Below are 12,347 nucleotides of genomic sequence, written 5' to 3' on the forward strand. Positions count from 1 at the left end.
GACTGAACTGAACTGACTGTTATTTTTTCGTCATCTCGGGGGGGGGGGGGGGGAAGGGGGGCCTTTTTTAAGCCCCTGGCAAAAACCGGGGAAAAACCCTAAATTTTTCCTGCCGGGGCAAAAGCCAAGTGTTAGGGCAAAAGGAGCTTATTTCCGGGTTAGCTTTCCCAAATTGACACCCTTTCCGGCTTAAAAAATAAAAAAAACCCTAGGGAAAAGAAACCGTTGATCAGGAAACATTTTGCTCTTCCCCATAATCTTATTGGGTGACTTATCAAGATAATCTGGACAAGTTTCAGCCTGCCTACCTTTAGATTTACTGTTTTTATTCGACGCCCACGGTCTGCTTCAGATATTTCAAGATCAAAATAATTTCCTGATTGTACTGACAACACTTTGGTTTCTACATCCTGTTTAGCTTGTTTCTGGCAGTTTGATATGGTCAGTGACGCCATGTGACCAGCAGTCTATGTGCCAATGTGCCAAGCACGATGTCTTTTTGAGTGTTGTAAACAAACAGAAAACATACTATTAGTTAGTCGGTCAGTAGACACACCTAGGGTTCAGACAAACTTCGAACGCCTAAATATCCAAGGAATTTCTTCATTGTATTGACATCACTCGTCTCTGGTTTCTACATCCTGTACCGCGTGTTTTTAGTGGTTTTATAAGGTCAGTGACCCCAGGTGATCTGTAGTGTACGTGTCAAAGTGCCACGATGTCTTTGGAAGGGTTGTAACAGAGATACAGTGATACTGCTAGGTATTCGGCGGCCACGCCCAGGGTCATAGCTCTTTAAACGTACATGTTTGTGTGTAGTTCTTTACAACCTTCTTTACGATCATGTTCACTATTCTGTTTTTGTCCTTGTCCATTCTGTTTTTGTACTAATGTACACTCATTAATCACTAGGCATGCCTGTCAATGAATCTAATGCATGCCAATCGATACCTCCACCCCCCTCCCCGTATTCTTTCTTTCCAACGACCTCAACCCATCCTCTGAAAAGCTGAACAGAAAGCCCTTCTCTCTCTCAAAAGGCTTGGTACGGTGACCTAATGCAGGGTGCAACAATCTGCTAAGTAGGTGTCATGTTACTTCATCCCGCGCCGCTGCTGCAGACATCGGTCAACAGTGACACTAACGCACTACTCACAGTGGTTGTTGTTAACATATCAGGTTTCCTAAACTCGAGGTCTGCTATTAGATACAACAAAGACTATTTCGCAGACCGAAACATCACAGACGGCCTGTGCCTGTGCCAGTTGGAGTCAGGTACAAGTTGACAGGACAACAATGCTAAACTTAGAGCAGGTACTGCCTGTCACACGCAGGTCACATGGCTGTGGTCACTGTCCTGCCACGCTTCATCACTTTGGAATTCCAGAGATGCATAAAAGCTCCTTGGCAAGATCTTGTCTCTTTACCGTAAACTGGAAATCACTCCAACAATGTATGACGTGTAGTTCAGTTACATTGCTAGTTGTTATATAGCAGGACATATACAGGCTCGACTGAGCTCTCTCCAAAAGGCTTCCACAACTATATATACATAAAGAATTTATGTCTGTGTTTAGCACGTTGTCGACTTAATGCACATAAGGCTATACCACCTATACTTGCTGATAATTTGAAATGTTCTTCATGAGTGTAAATTGGTTTTAAGCTCAGTGGCAACACTGCGACCTTCAATAAAGTTATCTTGTATCTAAGAAAGAAAACGCCATTCTCCATTTACTTTGGTCTAGTTTGTGTCCTTAGACCCATTGGACCTATACAAAACACACACACACACAAATAGACATATACACGACCTGTGAAGAACGCAATACGGTGGATGACCCCTATCTCCCTTTCAAACTGGTACGAACCAATTAATGGTCAGACCACCTTGGGTCAATTGTTTTGCATATTTTTCAACTACTAAGTCCCTTCACCTGCATATAAAACCAATTAAGCTTACGATGCCTACATAAAGAGAATAGGATCCGTGACAACCCCTTTGAGAGGAAAGTATTTACTTGACTGTGTATTCTGCGAATAGCGCGCTTGACATTCTCAGTTAACAGAAGTCAACAAAGTCAACTTCTCTAAATGGCTGAACCTCAGGGATGTTTGACATTCTTTATTCTTATTCATTGTCAAAAACATGCAAAACAAATATTTTCCTCATTTCTTGTGCAATTTGTTTCCAGAACACTACAGTATGTTGCATACCAACGTACTACTATTGTTCGAAATGTCATCTTCACCCTCTCTGTTTTCTTCTCTCCCTCTTCTGAGCAGAGTAAAACTAACGATTGACGATCATCAAGACGTCATCAAAAATAATCCTGGCGACAAGTCCAATGCAACTTCACATTCAGTCTTCGTTTAGGCTACATCATCTTAATTCTCCGGCCGGAGGACAGCTCATGCATTTTTCATCCCATCTTAGATGAAATATTTTTCAAGACAAACAGTAATACGAGACACTATCTGTCATGATAGCTTATAAGATAGTCAATGCATGAGTTCACATGACAATTCATATGGGCTACACATCATTTCTACTCTGCTCAGGATTTCTCTCTCTACCTTTGTTATGTATTGATTTTCGCAAACATTTCCAAGATCTGTCACGCCATCTGCTTATTTGTAGTGTAGGCGATTAACCTGCATTTTGTGTAAACCGCAACTATATCAGAAGTCGACATGTTGAACGATCTGTAACTACGATGCACAAGTTTAATTTTCTTACATCTACATTTAACACAGTTTTGCTGACTAATATGGAAAGGCGGTCGACCACTTGCAGGATCAAGTTGGGGGTGAAACATACAGTGCCAAGCATGAAATATGGTTCCTACACTTACCAAGACAAATGCCTTAGATATCATATCAGGCTGATAAAAGTCACGTTTACCCTCAAACGCCTTCATTCCTCTAGGCGACCTCACCGCGAGCGCATTTCATCTTTTTACACTGAATGTGTTTGGTTGTCCTTTCAAAATCATACTTTTAAATTTTTCCTAATGTTCCAATATGAAAGTGTTACACAAATGAAAGGGTTACACAAATACAGTTTATATTCCAGTTATAAGAACAAAGGTTACAAAAATCCACTCTAGTTCGCAGTGATGTAGCAGCGCGATTGCCGTCTAGTGGACTAGAGGCCTTAGGATTCCCTTAAGCCCCGTTTACAAATCAAAAATTTAGCTCGGCCGAGGTGTCAGCGAGCTCTAAATTACGAGGAGGCATGAACCTGATGCCTACGAACAAATGGCAGAGTTTCTTCGTCGGCATCAGGGTCATACCTCCTCGTAAATTAGAGCTCGCTGACAACTCGGCCGAGCTAAAATCTTGATTTGTAAACGGGGCTTAAGGACATGTTCACACAAGTGCGTGTATTCAAGCCCTCTCTAGTCGCGTACTTCCATGTATGGGTCTTGGGCAAGTTTGCGGGGAAGAAGTAGCTTTTTTTCAATTGACCGCTGTTGTGCAGCTTGGTTATCTAACGAATAAAGTAATTCGGTCCAAAACCTTGAATAGGCCAAGAATGTCAATAGTCACAATGCGTGACTCATCCGGATTTGAATTTACGAATAAGTGCAATTGGATCCTGTCATAGGATACCGATGACAAGATACCGTATCATGGATATGTGTGCGCGACGAACATAAATCGTGGGATTTCAAAAGGGTTCATTCTGCAATCTTCAACAAAGGGGTGACAGCTCATTAATCGTAGGCTCAACCTTTGACCAGGTGTTACGTACAGCTGAAGAGTCCCTGTTGAACAGGTTTCTTATCGGGGATGACCTCGCTCAAGGATAAATACATAGACGTGAAAAAGCAGTGGGTTTTTTTTGCAATTCGAGTAACCTTCGAGTCTCTTGTGGGCATGAAGGCAAGGGTGTGGTTTAATTGTATGGAGGAACACGGTGTTTAAAATGAGCCGATAAAGATTCCACGAAGAGTCCGTTTCGTTCCCATGGGGAATCATTTCATTTCACTTTGTGTAAGTGACAAATGCAACCTTATGAAATATTCAATAGTCTTCGATTACTTTCAACAATTGTAACTAGCTAGTGGTACGGCTGTATACAATACATTTAATGAATTATCAAATTATGGTATGCTGGTAACTGGATTGTGAAATGTAAACGATTGCACCACGCACCACAGCATAAATATGTCTCAAAATCAACAATGCCCTCATTTTTGGTGCACAGAGTTATGCATTCACCATGTGTGATTGTAACAAATATTTTAGAGATGATCGTCATTTTTTTAACCTTCATCTAACCTTGAAATCTACATTCTCTTCGGCCTTGACCGTATTTCAGGAGTTGATGGTGCCATTCATTACTCTCCAAGCAGAGGTTAGGCTCCGTCTTTTTTTTAACTTTTTTTAGTCGTTTTTATCGGGCTTTCTATTTTGTCATTTTTCTTGAAGTACGCTAGCCAAACACAGTTAGGTTTTGACACAGCAAGATATAAAAAAAAAATAGAAAGCCCGATAAAAACGACTAAAAAAAGTTTAAAAAACAGCCTGAGCCTAACCTCTGCTTGGAGAGGACCGTTGATGGGATCCGTCGTATTCGCTCGGTGTTGGCTGATGCACTTTTCATATCATCTACAGCAAATTTACACTGACACCCCTCTCCATACCCTTCGGGGCAGACGGGAGACAGAAGTGAAGACTTTCTCGATCCTAATAATCTGCCAAATGCGGAATTAACCACTCCCTGCACACATTGAACCTGAAAGCTAGACACCACAACACCTGACTGACCCTAAGGATCCAAAACACACGACAATGCCCAAATGTAAAACTGTTTTCTTTAACTTTCAACAATAATTATCTATGCTGGTTTTATATCCAATCTTATGTCTTTGTATTTTTGTGCAATTCAAACAGATGGCTACTATGGTCTATTATCATAATACCGGTACGTTTACGACGATTTCTCTAGCCATACTGATTTGACAAATTGTCAACGCATCATTTTCTCCACTTACATGTTGCTGTTATAGGTTACCCTTGCCACTTCTTCTGTGTAACTTTTCTGCCACTCTTGTCCTGCTAAAAGCGTAATATTGTAATTGTAACACGCCGCGGAATTACACGGCGAACGGGCGCGTGGTTGGGAGGGGGTAAAAAATACCGGTAGGAAGAAACACGGCACAATTAACTGCCGCTATGTACATTTATACATCCTCTGATGTTCCTTCCTTTTCTGTCAGTAAATGCATAAAACATAAACCTGCATAAGCATACAAAATGTCATGAGAAAACGGACGTATACTGTCAAGAATTTTCATTTAACTTCTGTCCGTCACAACCGCTATGACGTAACACTTCACTGCTAGCGTAGATATAAAAATGGCGGGAAAATGGCTGCGTACGTTCAATTTTGCCCATTCAGTCATAGATCCGGGCTATTATGCAACGGTTCTTCACACTTTTACATGAGTTGTAGGTCACCAACAGAAATTCAAGATTGTTGTTGAATCATGTTCGTCTTGTGCCGTGAGCATGTGTAATTATGATCTATAAATTTGGCAATGAATGTGACAGTGTGTTCGTCCCACGACGAGCTGCCTACCCCGAAAAAGATACTGAAAACTTTTGGCCTTGTTGTCTTCGAATGCATTGTTATCGATGCTTTGTAAATGATGTATTGGACACCTAGATGTCTGAAGTGTGCACAGCTCAGAAATAACTATTGTTGCATGTGTAGATCTCTTTAAGTTCTAGTATTTTGAATCTACCGGTATAAGTCTTACTACCGGTATTATGCCAATGCATGTTATATCAATTTGAATAAGCCATCTTTAATTTTTCAAGAAATATCCTTAGATTTGACTCTTTTATTCATCATTCCCAGCAATTCTAAAACAAAGCCAGCTCTCCAGATGGGTAGCAATGCCTGTTCCTGGCTGATACGTTTATTACCTCCCAAACTGAGAACGTCTTGCAGTAACATACAATGTACACATTATTCACTGTACGTACAAGTCTGTCTTCCCCGAAATTCTTGCTTTGTGACATCTGATGTATGTAACAAACAAGATGTGTACCATAGTACAACGGAAAACTGCACAATATGATAAGCATACCAATACAGTGTACCTAATATTTTTTTTCATATTTGATACTTTGTATTCCTTAGTAGAAACAACATGGTGCCCGCTCCGTCATATTTATGTTGTAGCGGGTCAAATCAAAAAGGGTCACTCCCAGGGGTCACTCAATCCTTTGTTTTGTTCATAAGCCACATACTGTTGAATTATGAACAATCATAGCAATCCGGCGTATTCCCAAAGGTTCAGATGAATGTAACCTGTGACCTCACTCTTAATTTATTTCACGAAAAAACAGCTCGTTTCCCTTCTCACAAGAATGTGCATTTCTATATAGCAGGAAACATCAGAACAAAGTAAACAGTCAGGTAAGAGGATACGTTTGAATAACTCCCTTTCTGAAGCACTGGCAACAGACCGTGGTCATTAATACCAACGAGTGATACATTTTATGCCAATGTGCCCTTTCTCGGACTAGCTAAGTACAGAGCAACACGGCATCGCAGTACACTTGTAGCTATTAACATGTAATCATGTCACAAGTACATGTCAAGAGTGCTGTCTGAAGACTGGACTCAGAAAACCTACTTCATATTGACCACCGATCTTAAAGATGATTCTGACCAATTTGTGGAGTGGGCGACAAAAAATCAAAATAAATTCACGAGTGTGGACATTTTTGTTCTGATTTTAAGACTTTCAAATAGCATGTCATTAATACCAATAACATGTACTCTCAAATTCCACAATCATGGTGTTTCTCATTAAAAACTACTCCAGACGTCCAACCCATACGTACTTCTAGCAGTATATAAACTACATTTCATTATCTTCAACACATAGAAACATTCATCTAAATAATTAAATATGAATACTACAACGTTGAAGTAAATAACCTCAACTGTGACAGGTGGGCATAAATTTTTATATCACAGAGGGCATATAGAATTACTTTCGCCCCCCTCCCCAGCGTTCTCGCATGTCTTCAGGTCAATAAGACCGAATCCTGTCTATATTGCCAATGTTGCCAATGCACAATTCACTTCACATGAGCTGAAATGCCGTGCGCTATGTCAGCAATATTCGTACACTAACACATCATTACTAAAGTAACAATATCTGTGTACCGACACAGATTTCCTGTCCCTGGGGAATCGCGAAAATAACAAAACCACGCCCTACCTGTCAACGCGAGGATTAGAGCCGCCCAGCGGGCCATGGTCGGGCAGTCGTCGGACGACTGGAACGATGAGTCCCGACGAAATCCGGCGGAAATTCCGCTAGCACTTCAACCTTACGTTAGCGGCCGGTACTCCTAGAGCGGTAGAAATGTTTGTCCAAATGGCACCTGCAGGTCAGGTGCTCCCAGAACCGAATGCTTCCCAGGTGCGCAGGCCCACGATGTCGTACCTAGGTGCGGCTTGACCTTGACGACCCGGGGCCATACATAGACACCTCTGCGTCACCTAAGCCTGAGTCCCACACGCAAAGCGCCATGGGAAGTCCAAAACTCAGACGGGCCAGCGTGGTGACAATAACAGTTGTGAACCATTTCTTACTTTTTCTCAGACACTATTGATGTATAGACGTAACCGCGACATCTCTCAGCTGACATATAACCGGCGCCAAGTCGGTGATTGCGATGAAGACAGTGCCATGTAAACTTAGAATAAAATGGCGGCATTTTGCATTGTTATGGAAAAAGTAGGTCATTTCCTTGTTTTCAAGGCAATTCTCTGAGGACTTCTTGCATACAACACTCCACACTTCCATTCCGTTTGTTGTATCCCTTAAGGGCCCTTTTTTTCGGGGAAAGCTACCAATGACAATTCGTCTCGTACATGTACTTGTGCACCATACTTACTGAACCGACACGCAGCTTACACTTGAAGAAAGGTCCTTCGTATCAACAAATAAGTCTTTAACGTTAACTCTTTTGTAAATATACGTCAATGACTTTTGCATTGCAGTAATCAGTATCTTTATCTAATACGATAAAACCTGTCTTTATATACCACATAATAAAACGAAAAAGATACGTAAACACCGGTTGTCCAGTATAAAGTATCAGGTATCAACCGTACAAAGAAGAGTTAGAGACCATGCATTCTGCCACTGTAGGTTGAAACCTTGGACGCAGGTATGACGGACATGTGTCCGAGTCATGAGCCACTCGTATTCTATCATCAATTTCCATAGAAAACCACTGCCGGATCGATCTTAGAATAGTTACAAGGTCATGTTTAGGACACTGTCAGGTCGTTGGTTTTTCACTGACCCTACCCCCTAACTAAGTCAGCTTACATTCAAACAGTCTATTGAGAAAGGACACCTCGTTTCCTAAAATAGTCTTTCTTACCCTATTGGGCATTATTGTATTATCGAATGAATTATTGAAACACCGTGTCACTTTTTATAGAGACGGTAAAAGGTCATACATAGTTTAACAGATCATGGGACTTCTAAATTATTTAGTTGTGTCATCATGGACAACATAGTCGTAATTTTCTTATATTTGACATGTGACTGAATCCAAAATCTCATAATTTTCTCACCAGATATGAATACATCATTGAAACACAGTCAGGCGAGAATATTGCAGATAACATCTTCCCCACGTATACAATAGTTGAACCCTGCAGTCATTTGACTGGTATTTGCCTAGTCACGCAACAACACGGTGGATTGTTGGGGCTATCTCACACAGGTACAGATGTCTCTCTGTTGGGGATGGCTCTGAGGTCGACGTGCCCTCAGGCGAAAGGGTGGTTCCCGTGAAGTGTCAAAGCAGAGGTTAGGTGCGCGCTGGTCTCGGGCGTCTTTGTAGGCTTTTTCTATCGGACTTTATGTTTTGTCAGATTTGCCAGACAAACGGACAGAAAAACTGAAAAAGCACATGAGAAGAAGTCCAAAATAAGTCTGGACCAAAACTAATCATTCTGGGTATTCACTGGAACGAACATATTGACAGGACAGCCGAAGACTTAACATTTCAAACATACTGTCAGAGTCAATTTGCGTCAATGCATTTTTGGGACAAAGTAAACAACAGATGCACTCTAAACAAAGAAACGTTTTGTTACGCATAGGTTGTGATAATCCTTTCTGGCTCATAACCATGACTAAGATAGAAGAACTACAATGGACTCCATATCAACGTTGATATATTAGAGAGAAGTTCGTAATTACCATAAAAAGTAGACAGATTAGTTGTTTAAAAACGGTTTATACAAGTGCATGTTTTGCTCATTGCCATCTTTGATACCAATCCGGTTAGGGGACCTATGTACATACTGAACTCTCATCCGACAAGTGCCTTTACTTTACTTGACTTTACTTTACTCTGGTACCATTCCTATGACACCTACTCTCCAATCAGGAGTTAGGCGTCACCTTGCTTTGGGCATCTTTTTTTCGTCCGCCAGCCAAAACGGAAACCTTCTGTTCAAAAACAGGAAGCCCGATAGAAACGTCCAAAAACTAGCCGGGGCCTAACCTCTGCTTGGAGAGTACGTGACACCAGGTACGAGCCGGGGTCAGCTGTTTGACCTGTCCATTGTTCCTGTACGAATGAAAGGAAGCTCTGTTGGTGAGGCTCTTCCCGACTTATTGTATAAGCGCGCTGGATCATACAGTACCAAGACGAATATCTACAATGGAACGCACAAATCCTGTGCTTCAAAAGCTACCGATATGCTACCAAAAACAACATTTACAATGAACGGGATTTGTTGTTGTTTGCCCCACACAATGTGTTCTTGATACTTACTAAGAATGAATGGACTTGAGTGAGTTTTGTTGTATTATGGCCGGCCGTGAAGGTGCTCTTAACACCTGTTATCTAAAACTGACATGAATGGTAGAGGATTCACAAGGTTTCATAATTTGGAAAGTATCTGCAATGCAATTCAAGATGCCCGAAGTTCGCCATTTAGTTCACCCGATTCGTCATCCTTCAAAAATGTAACGAGCAAGGTTGTGTCTTTATTCAACCTTGAAAGATCACATCGCTCTACCGGTCGTTGTTCACATGCGCGACGAGGAATGCGTACGTGTGTAAATCAACACGTCCAAGGGGTATTCACCTGTGACGTCATGAACTGATCACTGATATGTACGTGCTGGCCCTTGGAATGGTTTACTAGACGTGATAACTCTCCGTGCAGAAATTTAGAAATGGCAAAAAACAACGTCAGCAAATCACGTATTCTAGAAAACGACGCCCAAAACAAATCAGTTTAACCTCTTCTGGAGGTGTATGAACGATAAGATACATTCATAATGGAAGCTCATGTGTGTTGTTGGTATTCATAGCACAACGCTAAACTTCCTTCCAACACAAAAGTATACAATGGTCTAATTTTCGGAGACCACTGTCGCCATTCATTGATACTGAAGAAGGTAACAGTCATTGTTGAAAATTTGATCCATTTATAACGTTACCTTTGTGATGGAAGAAAGCATTGTACTAAGACACATTTCTATCATCAAAAAAGGCCAATTTGTAATTACGCATAAACATCATCCCTACAGCCGGTGCAATGGCCTAGTGGGTAGAGTGTTCGCCTTGCATTCGGAAGGTCGTGAGTTCGATCCCTGTGACGTCATGAACTGATCACTGATATGTACGTGCTGAGTCATACCAAAGACTATAAAATGGTACATGCTTCTTTCTCTGCTTAGCACTCAGCATTCTGGAAAGAGTATGGAAGTTGAACACACACCACTACCAGTGGACTCGCCCCCTGCTGTAGTGATTGCGTTGTGTGTGGCCCAGGGCTAACGAAACAGAGATGGGCACCGCCCTATGCGCCAGAAATGGGCACTTCCCTTGGCGCGGGAAGGGTTTAACTTTTTTTAACTAATCATCCCTACATAATCTCATTCTCATATGCTAACCTATGCGTCGTACGAACAGGTGTTTCTTAATATACAGACGTCACCCTATCTCCAGTTATTACGTTTAAAGGATGTTTCAGGCAAGCCAGATGTGTACACGCATGTCACATCTGGCAAACTATACAGCGGACGTACAGCTAAGCTAAGGTATTTAGGATAGCGTTTGTTGACATGGGTGTGGCCATAATCCACAGACCTTGACATTCTTTGACGACAAGGAGACAGCTGCATAGCCAAGGCACACCATACTCACCATACTGTATACAATGAATGGTTCATACTCGTAGAATAGCTGCACCATGTTCTGCTTACAGTATACAGTACGTAACGTTAACTTTCGTTTGTACAGAAGCAAGAACATATTTCTAATTTCCAGCATTTCTACAATCCCATGGATTTTGCTGATTAACTGCCAATGCCAATTTCATACCATGGTCCATTGTGCAGCGGCGACACCATGCGGTACTGGAAACTTGTAAGCCGTTACTACGCGGCAGCATCTTTCATGGCCATCGACTTCACCTATTTATTGGCTTGACCGAAGAATATATGCATCGCTAGTTCTGTCTGTTCTGTCTGTTTTCGAGAAAATGTGTATATTTTTCATTTCGGGGATACTAGTTGTTACAATCAGTCCGTTATTTCTGCACTTTTATATGATACCGCAATGAGGCTCCATTGTCCCGTCACAAAGGCTCCGGGGTTTCTGTATACAGGACTTCGAAAACAATTTACACCCAAACATATCCCTTTTCCCTTGTGTGCTACGTCGCCCATTGTAGTTTTTTTTCGTTAAGTATTCTACAACAGCTATCTTGACTTCATCACGAATAAAACCTATTATTTCACCGTAGACAAAACGATTAGATTCTTTTTATGAAGAACTTTGTTGTCATTTATCAGATCAGAGTTAAAACTATGCGACATGTTACATAAAACTTCATCAATGTCATTGTTGTTGTAACCTTGTGTAAATACATTTGTGTACTACTATAACACGACTCGTGCGCATGTCTCACTGAGTTGAAGAACCGGTCGAGCCAGTCTCTTTGACCTTTGAACTACAGAAAGAAACTGTTGTGAGATGGTAACCGTCCCTCAGTACACCTTAGGGTATGTTAAAACATTACGTATCCTTCAGTGCACAGAACCATTTAACTGTAAAAAAAATTGCTGGAGATAACTAAGCCACTTACATGTGTTTTTCTACCCCTTGGCCTTTTTACATTTTGCATTCATAATTCAAGTGACAAGCTTTTCAGCTGATAAAATCCTACTATCCTAGCTTATTTACCAAAACGTACTACCCCAATGTTATCTTAGAAATTCCAAAGACTTTATGAAATATAAATCTAATTTTTTTATTTATAGATTTGGCTT

Source organism: Branchiostoma floridae, chromosome 4 (genome assembly GCF_000003815.2).
Source record: "Branchiostoma floridae strain S238N-H82 chromosome 4, Bfl_VNyyK, whole genome shotgun sequence".
In the NCBI taxonomy this organism is placed as follows: domain Eukaryota; kingdom Metazoa; phylum Chordata; class Leptocardii; order Amphioxiformes; family Branchiostomatidae; genus Branchiostoma; species Branchiostoma floridae.